We start from the raw sequence: 17,173 nt of genomic DNA on the forward strand, positions 1-17,173 counted from the left end.
ATATCATTCCTGATGGCGCAGTTGTCTGCCAGTGCCACTGTCCCCAAGCAACAGATCCACGAGAAGTTGGTCTCAGAGCTCGGTATGCCTCAATGCCGCGACACTAATACAGAGGGACAGGACTTCTTCCTTGTGTCAGCCACCCTTTGCCACCTGGTGTCCATTGGTCACACAGTTAATATCCCCTGTGGCTTCTGGACAACAACGGGTTCTTGTACCTGCAGTCAGAAGCTCTCTTTCCCTGGGACTAGGGGAGGGCTTTGCCGATGTCTGGGAAACTGGCCTCTGTTCTGTGGAAAGATCTATGCTGCCTCCAAAATCTCCTTCTCAAGTGACTCTTGCCCCAGCTTTCAGTCACAACCCCTCCCCGAGACATCTGAATTCCTGTAATGAGCACTACTTGGGCTGAAGTGGGAGGACTTTGATATGCTATTTAAGGGAGGAAAAAAAGAGAATCGGGAATGTTGAAGCCATTCATCTTGAAGACTATTCATGGAAGCAGGGGAATTAAACACTGTATCCTTGAATATATACCCTCCACACATGAGGCTGGGCCATTGTTTTCTTCATAATGATGGTATACCTCTGGGGGTTTGCAGAGTGGACCAGGGCGTCTGCTCAGCACAATCGCACAGCGCCGATCAGGTATCAGGAGGAAATGGGAACAAAGCTGCATTGTCAGGAAGCCTGAGGGCTGACCCAAACTCAGCAGAACTCAGAAGATTATTTTGGAAAATATTTCCTATACAACTGCCTGTGGCTATTCAACCCGATTCTTAGTCAGCCGGGCCTGGAAGAGGAAAAGTACTGATCGCCCAGGCGAGTGGCCTTTGTGCTGGTCTTCCATTAAGAAGACCCATGCAAACAGAAGAGTAAGGAAAGTGGGCTGACCCCAATTCAGGAGGAGCCCACAGTTCTGCACTTTGTTTTTCTAGCTCGAAGAGCAGAAGCCATCGAAGTGAAAGAGAATGATCTAGTTAAGCATGAGTTGGGATTAAAGACTTCATGCCTGGCTACCTGTTCACTGGATTAACTGGGGGCTCAACCAGGGCAAAGGGGACCCCGACAGGGTGAATACGGGAGCTTATTAAATGTGATTTGTTGCCTGAAAAGATTGCCACCGCAGACCCTCCCCTGAGCTGATTATCATCAGCTTCTGCTCCTTTGACAATTGTATAGGATGCTCTAAAGTAGATGGGGTGCACTCTGGGAGGACACCGAGGGCATTGTGCATGATGACTGTGTAAGCTAGAGTTTGAATCAGGACTGTTAATAAACCAATTCATTCCTTTAGGCATGCAGAGGAAAGAAAATTTGGAGGAATCCCATAGAAAAGAGCAATGGTGAAACTCCGCATGGAAAGAACAGACTTGCCACTCACGTCACTTCGCAGAGATGGCGGTGACCTCTAGGAGTCATTTATTCCTTCATTACCCACTCATTTACTGCATTGTTACCATTCGCAGAGCCCTGTGATTGCTATGGAACCACATAAAGAAAACTTGCTGCTTCCAGGAGCTTTCAGCCTGGAGAGGGAGGCAGCCTAGCAGGCCACAGAAGCGTTGTGTAATGGTATTGTAAGTTCGAGGAAGGCGAAGCACAAGGTGTTATGAAAACAAATAGCAATAATGGTCAAGGGTTAGAAAAATTTCCATGAGGACAGCTGAGCCCCCTGAGGGATTACCCAGAGGCAGGGGTGGGGTGGGGAGCTGAGGGACTCTTAGGCAGGAAACGGTAGCACGAGTGAAGGGAGAGGCAGCCAAGGGAATTGGGCTGAGAACTGAAGCGATGAATGAATACAAAAGAGCAAAGATAAAGACAGAAGAAACAAAACAAAATCAAACCCAGGGACAGTCGGGTGAAAACCTGCTCCTGAGAGCCACCACCAGAGGTTGGAGCGTGTGCGCAGGGCCTCTCTAGCATCCTGGCTCCAGCCACAAGAAAGCTAAAAGACTTTCTGTGGCTGCAGGAGCCGCAGTCCTCCACTCCACATCCCCAGGCTGATAGCTTGGGGCAGAAGGATGCTGTGTATTTCTATTCATTCATTCATTCATTCATTCATTTTAAGGCAAGGACCCACTATGTAGCTCAGGTTGTTCTCAAAGCCTTCCAGGTGCGACAGTCCAGGTGGATGCCACTAGGCTCAGTTGGGGAGTTCTCTATAATGTGAATGCAGGTGTCAAAGGGGCCAACAGCAATGCTGGAAGCAGGGACAGTGAGGACAATCCAGCACTGTGATGGAATGGGTAATGGCAAGACACATTGTATTTCTTGTTTTATTTAATATGCCAGTGCACCTAAATGATGAATAGTATTCTATTCTATTCTATTCTATTCTATTCTATTCTATTCTATTCTATTCTATTCTATTCTATTCTATTCTATTTTATTCTATTCTATTCTATAGAACTGTGCCCCTGAGAAGGAGAGTAATCTGGCCCCAAAGAGGAAGGTGGCAGCAAGCCTGTTCAGCCTAGGGTGACTTCCGCACCATGGGGTTTCAGTATTCCCACTGTGCATCTCAGTGCTGGCAGAGTCCACAACCCATCAGGTCCAGACCTTTTAGTGTCTAGAAGAGGAGACAGGGGCTCACAGAGGCTCATGGACTCTCTCTCTTTTTCTCTTTCTTTCTTTCTTTTTTTTAAAGTAAGTTTTTGTTTGTTTGTTTTTGAGACAGGGTTTCCTCTGTGTAGCTTTAGGCTGTCCTTGAACTCTCTCTGTAGAACAGACTGGCCTAGAACTTACAGAGATCCACATACCTCTGCTTCCCAAAAGCTGGGATGAAAGGCCTGCACCACCATTGCCCAGCTTAGCTCAGGGACTCTTACGCACTAGGAACTAGAATGAAACATAGGACTGATTCAATAATACTGTTCCATGAATATCTCTACTTGTCACTGTTTAAATAAATAAACGAATGAACAAAAACATTAACACACATAGTTTGTAAATTATGAGGGTGCCAAAAGGATGCATAAATTCATACACAATCGGCATCATTTTTTGTGAGTTTCACTTTTATTTTTTCATGAAAAATTCAGAGTGGAAAAATGTCGTGAGAAGCTGGGTATGGTGGCACACACTTTTAATCCCAGCACTGGGGAGGCAGGGGCAGGTGGATCTCTGAGTTCCAGGTTAGCCTGGTCTATAGAGCTAGATCCAGGACAGCTAGGACTACACAGAGAAACCTGTTTTAAAAAATCAGATCAAACCAAACCAACCAACCAACCAGACAAATAAAAACCCAAAACTCCCCCAAGGACACATTTTTTAAGGAAGCAATCCCATTGTAATGCGTTTTTAAATTTGGAATTTTTCACTTTTAGAGCTCTTAAGGGAATGCACACTTGTATGGAGCATCATATGCCTTTTGTGTGTCCTTCCACATCCTTTTAATAGAATACAAAGTCCTTAATTCTCCAGTAAAATGTCATCTTCAGAAAACTATCCCCAATCTTGAACTAGTGGAAAAGTACGAAGCGACAGGAAGATCAAAATGGTACCCACTGCTCCATCAAAGGGTGACTTCGACATTTGCGGTCACACAATTGCTTCAAAGTAGTTTGGACTGTAAGTATATGACTTCCATCTTCTGATGTCGGATTCAGCATCTAGGAGACAGGGATAGTGTACCTGATGTCCCCTGTGGTCTCTTCTAGCTTTAAAATTCAGAAAGACAGTAGATTTTGGAGGTATATTCACAACCAACCCACCCCCTCTTGATTAATAGCCTCCAGCTATCAATCTCACCTGCTGGCTCCTTTAATTTTAATTTCTAGCCCTTCTGTTCCTGATCTTGAAAGGGAACAGGCAAGATTTTTCAATTCCTGGGCCGGAGCGCCCCCTAGGCACGTAGAGCTAAACTGTGACGTGCTTGGACTGACTCAGGATTCTGGGAAGTTGATGTCTATGGTCAGCAGCAGGTCCTTGAACTTCCCTGTTCCTACTATGAGGCAAGCACCGCGGGACTTTCCTGACTTGGGCAGAGAGGGTGCAGGAGGGGGAAACGGGAGGAGGTGGCAAACTCTGTCCAAGTAGGCACTACAGAGGCTAGGCAGGGCTGCTTCTTTAAGGGATACTTAGGGTTAGATTGCGGGGTGGGAGATAACGCTAGAGACTCCGCAGATACGGTCCAGCATGAAAAATTCAGCCCCGCAGCGAGTGTACCAGAACTGAAAAACCATCGTTTAAAAAAAAAAAGTTACTGTTAGAGCCAGGTGGTGGTGGCGCAGGTCTTTAATCCCAGCACTCCAGAGGTAGAAGCAGTCGGATCTCTGAGTTCAAGGCTAGCCAGAACTACCTGGCAAATTCAAGGACATCCAGGGCTACACAGAGATACCCTGTCTTGGAAAAACAACAACATATCACTGTTAGAACAGGACACTCATTACAGGTCTATTCCTTGGAATATATGTATATATATATGTTTTCCGAGACAGGGTTTTTCTGTGTAACAGCCCTGGCTATCCTGGAAGAAGCTCTTGTAGACCAGGCTGGCCTTGGACTCACAGAGTTATGCTTGTCTCTGTTTCCTGAGTGCTAGGATTACAAGCCTGCACCACCACTGCCCGGCATGTTTATAACATTTTTGCCTTATTTTAATTTCTTTTACTGTTTTTTTACACTTATCTCCTATATTCATAGCTCACAAACCAAAGCTTTGTGTCATATGGTATGTTACTATGAGACATTTTGTCTCTATATGTTTTCTATGAGGGTGTGTACAGTGTATTTTGTGGTGATGTAGTGTATATGACATGTGTGAAATATTTATCTGTGTGTCTCTGTGGTATATGTATGTGATGCAAACAGCATATATGTGTTATATGTGTAATATTATGTTTTTCTATGGTGTGGTCTATGACTGTACATTTGTGTGTTCATGTTTCTGTGTGGAGTGAGTGTTACTGTGTGTGTGGTATGTATATCTGTGGTGAATATATTTCTGTTTTTGCCAGTGTTTACATGGTCTCTGTGTGTGCAAGTGTGTGTGTGTGTGTACTGTGTGCATGTTTACCAACTCTAGTGTCTCCAGTCCAAATTCAGGCCTCAGTAACATTCTAGAAAGTGAGATTTCCCAGGAGCTTCTGAGATTGCGCCCAGCATCTAAGACAGAGTGGGCAAAGCACTTTCCCTGCTAGATGTCTGAGAACCTGCACAGTACTGTGTGCTGTGTGGGGGGTGGTGGTGACATGCTGCTTCTGCCGAGCCCAGCGTCTGCGGTTATCAGCTGTCAGCACACTCAAAAGCCATTATCGCAGGCCACAGCGCGCTCGACTTAACAGGGTATGCGTTTTTTCTCTAGGATGTGTTTGTATTGTCTACTGAAGAAAGATGTGTTTCTTGGGTGGATCAGTCAGTCCTTTTCCTCGTGAGGGCAGTCTGCATCAATGCTGTCAGCCTTTTTGTAGGAGTAGGAAGAGCTGGCACAGATCCAAATCAGCAAAGTGCCCTTTCCCCTAGATTCTAGCCACAGCTCCGACTTGTTGTGTACACACGGCTCTGCCTCACCCTGCGCAGTGAGCATGCCTTCCCCTGGGCCGTCAGCTTCCTACCTCCTGACGCAGAAGGCGAGGCAGTCAGTGGTGAGACCAAAGCGTTCTAGGTTTAGCTCTCTGTCTAATCCCATAAGTGAGCTCCTCCAGTAACCACCGGGAGATGTGGCCATACCCTAGGTTAGTTGCGGGAAGAGGAGGTGACTGACGGTTGAGAGCTTGACTCAGAATAAGATAGAACCTGTGCTCATCCAGTCTCACTCCTTACTCTGTGACTGGGATACTTAGGACCTTTCTTTGGGCTTTGCTTCCTCGCTTGCACCTGCCTCACTGAGTGCTGGGCAGCAAACTTGGCACAGAGTTCATAGCTGAATCCTTAGGGCACAACCTTTAATTCAGTGTGTGGATTGTCTTACTGGACCCACGCTCCTTCTGAGGGAGAAGAGACTGGGAGCAGTGTGCCTCCCAGAGTCCTCTGTAGTCAAGGTGCTAGAAAGAAAACATCTTCTCTACTCAAAGAAAGATGTGCAAGCCTGGGGTTGGGGTGTGTGCACTCATGTGTGTTTGGGGGTGTGTATCCATGTGCAGAGGGCAAAGCCAGAGGAGGATGTCATGTGTCCCCTGTTCTATCACTTTCCAACTTTATTCCCTGGAGACAGTCTCTCATTGAACCTGGAGCTAGGCAGCAGCCTGCAAGCCCTGGGGTCCTCTTGTCTCTTCCACCCTGTCCCAGCTCTGTGACCAGGTTCTCCTGTAACCGCAGCTGACTTGTCACACTGAGCCTCCTGCTTGCGAAACACGTGTTCTCACCTGCTGAGCTATCTCTCCAGTTCCACAGTTTGGTTGGGGAGGCAGAGTTATTGCACAGCTGGACAAGGAGGTGGATTTAGCTCATCTCAGTAGGGACAGTCTCTGTAGGGGAGCAGTCTTCAGGCTATAAAGAGCTTGGGGGAGAAAGCTTTGGTGGACATGTTCTGTACATACTGTCACTATTTCTACTCAGGCCAGCAGGGAAGACTTGGCCATTTCTGAGCCCAGCAGGGGCTTTGCCACGCCTATAGGGCTGAGGTATTGTGGTCTTTGACAAGACAGTGCCCATATCAAAGAACACCCATTCACTCAGGACTTCACTGGCTCCCTGAAGCCATGCCTATAATCTTTTTTTTTTTTTTCTTTTTTTTTTTTTTGATTATTTTTTTTATTGATAAAAGAATAAAGGAAAAAAAAAACAAATTTCCACCTCCTCCCAGCCTCCCCTTTCCCTCCCCCTCCTCCCACTCTTCTCCCCCTCCTCCCACCCCTCTCCCCTTCTTCCCACTCCTCTCCCCCTCCCTCTCCAGTCCAAAGAGCAGTCAGGGTTCCCTGCCCTGTGGTAAGTCCTAGGTCCTCCCCCCTCCGTCCATATCTAGGAAGGTGAACATCCAAACTGGCTAGGCTCCCACCAAGCCAGCAGATTGCGTAGGATCAAAACTGCGTGCCATTGTCCTTGGCTTCTCATCAGCCCTCATTGTTCGTCATGATCAGAGAGTTCAGTTTTATCCCATGCTTTTTTTGGTAATAGTCCAGCTGGCGTTGGTGAGCTCCCAGTAGATCAGCTCCACTGTCTCAGTGGGTGGGTGCACCCCTCGCGGTCCCGACTTCCTTGCTCATGTTCTCCCTCCTTCTGCTCCTCATTGGGACCTTGGGAGCTCAGTCCAGTGCTCCAGTGTGGGTCACGGTCTCTGTCTCTATCTCCATCCATCACCAGATGAAAGTTCTAAGATGATATGCAAGATATTCGTCAGTATTGCGCTAGGATGGGGTCATTTCAGGTTCCCTATCCTCAGCTGCCCAAGGAACTAACTGGGGACCTCAGCTTGGGCACCTGGGAGCCCCTCTAGGGTCAATTCTCCTGCCCACCCTAAAGTGGGTCCCTTAACTAAGAATTGTGGTTCCGTGCTCCCCTATCCAACCTTCCTTTATCCCGATCCTCCTGTTTCCCCAAGTCCACCCTCCTTCCCTTCTACCTTTTCTCTCCCCACCTCCCCTTACCCCCTTCCCACCCCACCCCCAAGATCCCAATTTTCTCCCCGGCAATTTTGTCTACTTCCCTTATCCAAGAGGATAACGATATGTTTTTCCTTGTGTTCACCTTCTTACTTAGCTTCTTTAGGTTCGCCAATTGTAGATTCTGTGACCCCTATTTATGGCTAGAAACCAATTATGAGTGAGTACATCCCATGTTCTTCTTTTTGGGTCTGGGATACCTCACTCAGGATAGTGTTTTCTATTTCCATCCATTTGCATGCAAAATTCGAGAAGTCATTGTTTTTTACCGCAGCGTAGTACTCTAGTGTGTATATATTCCATATTTTCTTCATCCATTCTTCCATTGAAGGGCATCTAGGTTGTTTCCAGGTTCTGGCTATTACAAATAATACTGCTATGAACATAGTTGAACAAATGCTTTTGACATGTGATAGAACATCTCTTGGGTAAATTCCCAAGAGTGGTATTGCTGGGTCCAGGGGTAGGTTGATCCCGAATTTCCTGAGAAACCGAAACACTGACTTCCACAGTGGTTGCACAAGATTGCATTCCCACCAGCAATGGATGAGGGTACCCCTTCCTCCACAGCCTCTCCAGCAAAGGCTATCCTTGGTGTTTTTGACTTTACATGCCTATAATCTTAACACTTAGGACGTGGAGTCAGAATTAAAAGTTCAAAGCCAAAGGTCAAGAGTGATGTGGATGCAGTGCTCATGAATGAAGTTTTCAAAATGAATAAACTTTTTTTTGAAAAAGTTCAAGGTCATTCTTGGTTATTGTTTAAACTGACGACATGTCTACTTCATGGTTTTGTTAAGGGGAGGTTTTTAATGTAGATATGAGAGAGAACAGCCAGAGGCATCTAGAAGAGTCTAGAGGAGAGAGAGAAAGTAGGAGACTGGACACAGTCATGAGAGAAACAGGAAAGTAGGAACAAAGACTGGGCTGAGGATCGGATGAAAGGAGGAAGAGAATATGGGAGAGCAGAGAGGGGAGGGAGACAGAGCAAAAGACGGAGTGAGCATCAAATAGTAGGGTTATAGGAGAAGTAGCTGGGGGAGTTTAGGGTAGGGGAGGAGGTGAGAAGAGCTAGGATGCTAGCCTGGTATTTGAAATCTTGTATCTGGTACTTGATGGCAGAAGATATAAAATAATCCCACACTAGTTCAGAATTACTCATAATAAAGGTTTATTTATTTAGGGGAGACTTACAGATCACTGTCCTAGATCAAGATCCTTTGCACAAATGGGGAACAGGAACAGAGTCTAGTGGCCCGAAGCAAGAGAACTAACACAGGCTTTACAGCTGCATTTGTAGTATAAGAGACCATGCTCAGGTGGGCTGGTATCTTAAAGGCTATTGGCTGAAGGAGCAGAAGGAGCCCCCACAGCAGATACTTGTGAGACTGAGGGAGACTAGAGGCCAGCATGTGTTTTGATATCTAATAGGCACTACAGATAGCCATTTGCCCCTTCTGCCTTTTGGAATTTCCTTTGGACCTGACAGCTCTGAGCTAGCATGAGACAAATACAAGAAATCTGTCTACACACACACACACACACACACACACACACACACACACACACTTAATTAATTAATTAATTAAACTTTATTTTAATCATAGGAGTAGGTTGTAGCCAGAGTTCCTGATCTGGGCAACCATGATTGGTAATGGGCACATCTCCCAGATTCTCAATGTATGTGACATCTCCCAGTTTTCCTTCTTAGAGCTACTGGAATAAAGTTCACAGGCATTTCTCTCTTCTCATCCTCTACCTACCTCGAACATGAGTGAGGAGCCAGTGTTGTTTTCCTAGGCTGCACGAAGAGCCTAGGGCCACCTGTGGTATCAGTAGGGGTGGGAGAAGCAGGGTCCCTTGAGGATGTGGGATCTCACTCTAATCCCCTCTTTTGGCTTCACTACCACCTCCTAATTTTCAGGTTTTGGGTCATGTGACATTTTATAACTTGAAAAAGCAGAAGCTTGATTTTTCTTTCCTTCCTTCCTTCCTTCCTTCCTTCCTTCCTTCCTTCCTTCCTTCCTCCCTCCCTCCCTCCCTCCCTCCCTCCCTCCCTCCTTTCCTTCCTTCCTTCCTTCCTTCCTTCCTTCCTTCCTTCCTTCCTTCCTTCCTTCCTTCCTTCCTTTATTTCTTTTTTTCCCTCAAGACAAGGTTTCTCTATGTAATAACCTTGGCTGTCCTACAACTTCCTTTGTAAACCGGGTTAGCCTGGAACTCACAGAGATATGCCTACCTCTGCCTTCTGAGTGCTGGCATTAAATTAAAGATATGCACTATCACACCCAGCTAAATTTTTCTTTCTTTTTTTTTTTAGTTTTGAAAGAGTGTTCTCAACTCTCTCAAGGTTGACTTTAAGCTCTGTGTAGCCAAGGACCCTCCTGTTAAATTGAACTCAAGAGCAAAATGGAGTCAAGAGAATTTTTGGATAAATCGCTTGTATACAAAGCTGATCAAGTAAGCATGTTGGGGAGCTGATAGTTCCTCAATATGTACATGCTCTATTTAGATGGAGGTGACCCCCAGTTCCAAGTACCCTGCTATGCCAAGCAGCGTGGCTGAGACAGCAAGGACCCAGTCACACACTAGGTACATGCAGTTCCTGCTCTTTTGGATCTAAAGCTCTGACTGGTCATTGTCTGTGTCCCTAGATTCTTCTTCATTGGGACATGACTTCCTGGGGGAGTTGAACTGGATTGTCCACTGTTCTCCCAGTTTCCCACCTTTATCTCCCCACCTCCAGCTTGGAAAAAAATTAAAACCCTTTTCATTTCAAGATAATTGCAGTCCTGTACAGCTACAAGTGATAGAGAACTGAACTCAGGTCCTCTGGATGAGCGAGAAGCACTCTTAACTACTGAGGTATCTCTCCACTCATGTCTCTTAATAGACTCTTACCCCCAGTTCATGAACTATGGAAGTTACTATTTTATTCTTTGTTTCTAAAAATTTATCATGTCAAGAAAAATGACACCAATAGAATAATCTATTATGTGACCTTTGGATTGGCTTTTGTACTCTGAATAATTCTCTAATCCTTGGGGGATTTGTGGAAATGGTTTGACTTCTCACTGGCTAGTGTTCCGTGGTGTGGCCACAGCACAGCATGTGGGATCATTCTTTCCTCACAGGATGCCTGGGTTGTATCTAGTTTTACTGTGCTTTTCAGTGCTGGCGATCAAATCCACGACCGTACACATGCCAGACAAGTTCCCTACCAGTCATCAGCCCTCTTCAATATTTGTGTTTAAGTCAAGGGTGTGTTAAATTGTACCAGCTGGCTTTGATCTCTTCGTGTAGTTCAGGCAAACCTTAGATTTATGATCCTTCTGCCTCAGCCTCCCAAGTAGCTAGACTGTAGTAGACCTGTGCCACAATTTCAGGCTTTATTTCCGGTTTTTGATTGTTAAAAACAAATCGGTTATTTTATAGGTTTCTGAGATGGATGCCCAAGCATGAAATTGCTGGGTTTTATGTGGTTTTCTGTATCACTGAGCGTGCCCATCAGTGATTTTAAGTGACTGGCTTCTGCACAGCCTCACCAGCAGGTAAATGTTTGACTGGCTGTTCCACCAGTAACTAAAAGAGTGGGCATCTAATGGGGAATGGGGACTTTAACTCTTGTTCCCAGCAATCTCTTTAGTCATGTGCAGATTAACTTCCATTCAACCCTGGCCAGTTTCAGACCTGCCTGAGGCTTCAGCCATGGTCAGTCAAAGCCCTAGGCCAAAGTCACAAGTTCTCTATATATAGTGAGATATTTTAGGGTTTTTATCCCACAGTCACTTCTAAAGAACAACCATCCCCTTATTCCCTCCTGAAAGGTACCCCAGGGGCTAGTTTGTACCATAGGACTCTGACCTGCCCGCGTGGCATGGAGGGGGCTTTCTGTAAGCCTTTTAGAGACAGCCCAGTCCCTTCTCTTCATGTGTGATCACTATTTTAAAATCCCCATCTGCTAGCTCTCTTCTGTAGCTACAACCCCCACAGCACACATTCCTTTTAAGTTGCTTATCTCAGGTACTCTTGTTATATCAATGCAAAACTAGCAAGATACTTTCCAACAACAGTTTTTCATTTGTTGGAGATCTTTGAGTAATTTTTTTAATCTTTTTTTTTTTGAGACAGGGTTTTGCTGTAGTTTTAGAGCCTGTCCTGGAACTATCTCTTGTTGACCAGGTTGGCCTTGAACTCACAGAGATCTACTGCCTTTGGATTAAAGGCTGGGATTAAAGGTGGGTGCCACCACAGCCCGGCTTAATTTTTTATTCTTTATTAAAAATATTGCTTCAAAGCTGGGAGGTGGTGGCGCACACCTTTAATCCCATCCCAGGTCTGAGTTGGAGGCCAGCCTGGTCTACAGAATGAGTTCCAGGACAGCCAAAGCTACAGAGAAACTCTACCTCAAAAAAAAAATTACTTCAAAATAACACTGTAGAGAAAAAGAGAGTTAACTCATGCAAATTGTACTGTGACTGTCCCCCCCCCCCTTCTCTCTCTCAAAATAAGTAAGCAGAGGAAGAAGAAGCTCAACTAACTGGTGGGTTTTGGAGTCAGATAAATTGGCTTAGGCTTTTGGGTTCTTTATCACCTGCTTTTACCTTGAATTAGTTCTCCTGCTCACCCTTCAGTTTTTCTTCACCGTTTAGAAGGGGAGTGAATCCTTAGGACTGTTGGAGAGCTGAAGTAATTCCCAGCACGCTGTGAGCACCGCCATTTTTATAATTATTTCTTACTGTGCTCAAGCGTGTTATGGGCTCAGCAAATAGAAGCTGCCTTTGTTTGATGATTCTTGCACACATGAGTGAAATGATTACTTATTTTCTGTCTTTATTATATGACTCTTGACTGCTGCTCTGTCCAATGAGGGCCTCATTTCCTCAAGCTAACTTCTGCTTCTTTCGGGAAGGTGTTTGCCAGACTATTCTTGGAGACTCGGGCTTCCTGGTGTTCAGATGGAATCCCTTCACCATAGCTGTTATATTATTGGAGACTTTTCGTGTAAAAGCCTAAACTCTGGCAACCCTACCGAGCTGTTCTCAGATACCCGTCCTCAACACACCAATACAAAAGACAAACAATAGTGCAAAATAGAGAAAGGGGGTGTACTCAATGTGGCCGTATTGGAAAGAGGGTCAGATAAAGCGATTCAGGGACCCCCCCAGCCATCTTTCGAGTATTGATATGAAGCTTGGGCTTAAACAGGGTGCAGGAAGTATGCAGGATGGAGCAGTCTGGGTCAAGGCGAGGTCCTACCCATTGACCCATCTTTGTTTAGACGAAATCTTTCCTGCAAGTTGGTTGCAGAAGTTGTCAGAATTGTGTAAATCCTCTTCCTGGGAGACAAGTTCCTCATCTAGCTGGCATCGGGGCTTCAGCCTTCCCTTTCCTTTAGCATGGGACTCCTGGGGAAATGCCAGTATTAGTGTTTCAATACTGGTAGCTAAAGGAAGGGGACCCTGTCTCTAGTGTCTCCCGTCAGGCCAGAGCTGGTAGTAGCATTTCACAATGATCTATATTTGTAAAACGTCTCCCACATCCACAAGTGCTTCCCAGAATCTAACGATTCCGCCCATTAATCCCCTCTAAGACTTCCTGGCGTCTGTGTTATTGACATCTCTAGAGCTGGAGAGAACACTCTCCTATATTATCATGTTTCCATTGCAATTTTAGTTAATCGGGATGACTTTGGGTAATGGAGGCTCTGCCATGCAGCACACATCCAAACTATGGCAGAAATCACTTTTTATAATTATTTTATTTTTTATCTTTAAAAATACTTTATTTTTAAATGGAGTGGTAGAGGTACATACCTTCAATTCCAACACTCAGTACTCGGGAAGCAGAGGCAGGCGGATCTCTGAGGTAGAAGCCAGCCTGGTCTACAGAGTGAGTTCTAGGACAGCCTGGTCTACAGAGTTAGTTCCAGGACAGCCAGGACTACACAAGGAAACCTTGTCTCTAAAAAAACAAAGCAAAACAAAAAAAGAGGAAGACATTAATTTGATTTATGGCTACGGAAGGAAGGAGCTGTGAACGTTAGCACTGCCCATGGAAGCCAGAGCTCTCCCTGGGTCCTTGGGAGCTACAGTTACAGGCTGGCCACATCCACATGTGGTATGAGTACCAGGGACTGAAATCAGGTCCTCTGCAAGGATGCTGAAACACTTAACTGTTTCTTAAGTTACATTTATTTATTTATTGTTCATGTATGTGCACACAGAATGTGGGGGTCAGAGGTCAATGTCAGGTATTTTTTTTTGTTGTGGTTTTGTGGGGATTTTTTTTTTTTTGAGATAGGGTTTCTCTGTGTTGCTTTGGAACCTGTCCTGGAACTCACTCTGTAGACCAGGCTGGTCTCAAACTCACAAAGATCCACCTGCCTCTGCCTCCCAAGTGCTGGGATTAAAGGCGTGCGCCACCACCGCCTGGTTGTCAAGTATCATCCAGCCACTCGCTCCATTCTTATGTTTTTGAGACAGTGTCCATTCAGCGGGCCAGTGAGCCTCAGGGATCTGTCTGTCTCTGCTCCCCAAGGGCTGAGGTTGCAGGCGAGGTCCTCCGTTCTCGACTAGTTATTTATTTATTTAAGTGTAGTTTTAAACTTACTCTTTGATAATTTCATACATGTATATGTAATGTATTGTTATCATATGCACCCTCTCTTTATCCCCAACTTTGCTTGGTTCCCTCTGTCAACTTATGTACTCCCACTGTTTTTAAAATAACTTTCTAAGTGGTGCTGTCTGTGCCCGTAGGTGTGGGGACACCTAATCGAGCATGGTCAACTTACAAGGGAACACACCCCTAAAGAAAACTGACTGTCCCTCCCCAGCAGCCACGACTGTCAATAGCTCCTCAACTAGGTGTGGAGGCTTGTGTGTGCCTCCTCTGTGTATGAAGGAATGTTGACTAGTTTGATCTTGCTCAGCCAACCATGGCGCAGTGAGTTCATGGTGCTTGGCTCTGGCATGTCCAGAAGGCACCTCTTAACATCACTTCTCCCTGATCTGTCTCTCACAATCCTTCTGTCCCTTCCTTCACAATGTTCCCCAAGACTTGATGGAAGGAAGTGTGACACGCGTGCTCCATTTGTGGCTGAACACTACACAAACACTTATTCTCTGCACCATAACCAGTCGGGAGTCTCTAAATAAACAACACAGAGTAACCTCTCTACTGAGGACTGAGAGAGACACCAGTGTATGGGTAGAGAGATGCAAATTTAGAAGGTAGCTTGATATTATGTCCGTTTGGCGAAATAATCGCAGTAAAGGTCCTTTCCTGTGGCTTATGGGCTCCCTGGCATGGGTTTTTGGCCAGATTTGCAGTATCAAGCATCTATTTCCTTCTGTGAAACAGGCTGTGATCAGAAAGTGATTGGCTACTGCTGAAACATTCATGCCTTTATTAAACCTGAGTACCAGCTAACTTGTAGGGTTTCTAACTGGCTAAGACTGTTAATAACTTTCTCTCCAAGCATCTGGAATATCATCTTTTGGTATTTTGAGAGCTATGCAGTGTAGAGAACCTTCAAAGCCAGTGCCAGCTTATTTTATACGTGATGGGATCTGAGCCCAGGTCCAAATGCTTGCGTGGCAGGCGCTTTCCCAGTTAGGCCATCTTTCCAGTCATCACTGAACTGCTTTATTTTTCTTTGTATTGTAAATATTATAACTATATTTTTTGTTTTTTGTTTTGTTTTGCCGAGACAGGGTTTCTCTGTGTAACAGTCCTGGCTGCTCTGGAACTTGCATTGTAGACCAGGCTGGCCTCGAACTCACTGAGATCCACTTGCCTCTGCCTCCCAAGTGCTGGGGTTAAAGGCGTGCAACACCACTACCCAACTTTAAATATTATAAATATGTTCTTATTAATTTTACTATTAGGGCAAATGGCTAGGTGAATAACAAAGTAAGAATCCTACCAGTTTTCCTTTTCTTTTTGACAATTGAATGCATGTACTCACCATATTGCCATCATATGCTTTCCCCGTTACCTTCTCATAATCCTGTTCCTGTGCCTGATGACCCCTTCTTCTTTATAGCTAGTCCCTCTCCTACTTCCACATCGCATGTGTGTGCGTGCATGTGTGTGTGTGTGTGTGTGTGTGTGAGAGAGAGAGAGAGAGAGAGAGAGAGAGAGAGAGAGAGAGAGAGAGAGCCAAAATTTGTGCAAGTAGCCATGGTTGGTTGTGTCTGTTCATGACTGCAACAGTTGAGTCCCATCCGGAAGACAGCATGCTGTAGACCCCCTCCCATCCTCCGTATCCATCATCTTCCTGCCCTCTCTTGTGTGATGGGTCCTATGCCTGAAAGGGGGTGATATAGATGTCCTACTTGGACATCCCATCTGTACCATTCCTGCATCCTGCTCCTCTATACTATTCCAGAACTGTGCAGAACTGCGGTTCCTTTGTTTAGGTGCTTGGCAGAAGTAAGAAAATCAGGGAAACACTAACAGTGTGCTATTAGGTCACCTTTTTTACATTTCTTTGCATAGCAGGCTTTGCTTTGTGTCACCAACCAGCTCCCAAATCATGACACGGAGACTTATTATCAGTTGTTAGCGCTCGGCCTTATCTTATGCTTGTCCCACTAGCTCTTATGACTTAATTTAAACTGTTTCTCTTCATCTACATTTTGCCTCAGGGCTTTTTACCTTTCAGACTGTACGTCCTTCTCTGCGTCTTGCTGGCTGGCAGCTGCCTGGCTGGCTCACTCCAGGTGTCTTCCTCTTCTCTCCCTCATTTTTGATTATCTTTTCTCTTCCCAAGCCTAGATTCCTCTTGCTACATATTCTCTCTACCTGCCAGTCCTGCCTATCCCTCTACTGCCCAGCTATTGGTCATTTAGCTTTTTAATAGACCAGCCTCAGGTGCCTTAAAGTAGGCAAAGCAACAGAATCAAATGTAACACATCTTTACATGGTTAACATAATATTACACAGCATAAACAAATGGAACAGATTTTTATATAGTTAAAGTAATATTCCCACATCTTTGACTTAACCTAAAACCCCAAGTAACTGCTCTCTTGACTTTTAATCTTTTATTCTGTTTTATTCCATTTTAGTAAAAGGCATACTTTATGTCTTTCTGTGTGTGTGTGTGTGTGTGTGTGTGTGTGTGTGTATGTGCAGGTGACCTCGAAGGTCAAATGCTCCAATCCGTCTGGACCTGAGCTATAGGTGGCTATCACCCATTGGATGTGGGTGCTAGAAACTGAACTTTGATCCTCTGCCAGAGCAGGATGTGCTCCTAATTGCTGAACCAACTCTTTATCTCCCCATCTTGGCTTTAATTCTGAGTCAATGCTCAAATTCCATTTTCCTTGTTTTTTAATAATATATTAAAGGGAATACAAACCTTCAGATAAAAGAATATTGATTTTAATTGTCATAGTGTGGGATAAGTGCGTAGTGGAGATGGGAAAGATGGATTTATATGTGACTGTTTAGGGGGAAGATAGTACATACAGGCGTTGTCACCATCTGGAATTCAGAGCATCCTCTGAGGTCTTGGAGCATAACCTATGGATAAAGGAGAATTCTTTATCAGTCTCACAGTGAATAATGGATGGAATTGATAAGGCTAGTTCTCATGTCAATTTTGGATACAGTTTTTTTTTCTT

The sequence above is a fragment of the Microtus pennsylvanicus genome, chromosome 10 (genome assembly GCF_037038515.1).
Source record: "Microtus pennsylvanicus isolate mMicPen1 chromosome 10, mMicPen1.hap1, whole genome shotgun sequence".
In the NCBI taxonomy this organism is placed as follows: domain Eukaryota; kingdom Metazoa; phylum Chordata; class Mammalia; order Rodentia; family Cricetidae; genus Microtus; species Microtus pennsylvanicus.